Source organism: Triticum aestivum, chromosome 3A (genome assembly GCF_018294505.1).
Source record: "Triticum aestivum cultivar Chinese Spring chromosome 3A, IWGSC CS RefSeq v2.1, whole genome shotgun sequence".
Classification (NCBI taxonomy): Eukaryota; Viridiplantae; Streptophyta; class Magnoliopsida; order Poales; family Poaceae; genus Triticum; species Triticum aestivum.
This window is the reverse complement of record NC_057800.1, coordinates 667884637-667884945: the sequence shown is the minus strand read 5'-3', so window position 1 is coordinate 667884945 and position 309 is coordinate 667884637.

The following is a 309-nucleotide window of genomic DNA, read 5'->3' as shown; positions in this document are numbered from 1 at the left end:
AAATGACAAGCATGCCACAGTCGGGCGTCTGAGCGACACCACATAAAGGGCTTTAAAAGAAATGCCACAGTCGGGCGTCTGAGCGACACCACATAAAGGGCTTTAAAAGAAATGCCATAGTCGGGCGTCTGAGCGACACCACATAAAGGGCTTTAAAAGAAATGCCACGGTCGAACGTCTGAGCGACATCATAGACAGGGCTTTAAAAGAAATGCCACAGTCGGGCGTCTGAGCGACACCACATAAAGGGCTTTGAAAGAAAAACAATCATAGTGCATATTCAGGAGGTAGAACCATCCCAGGGATATT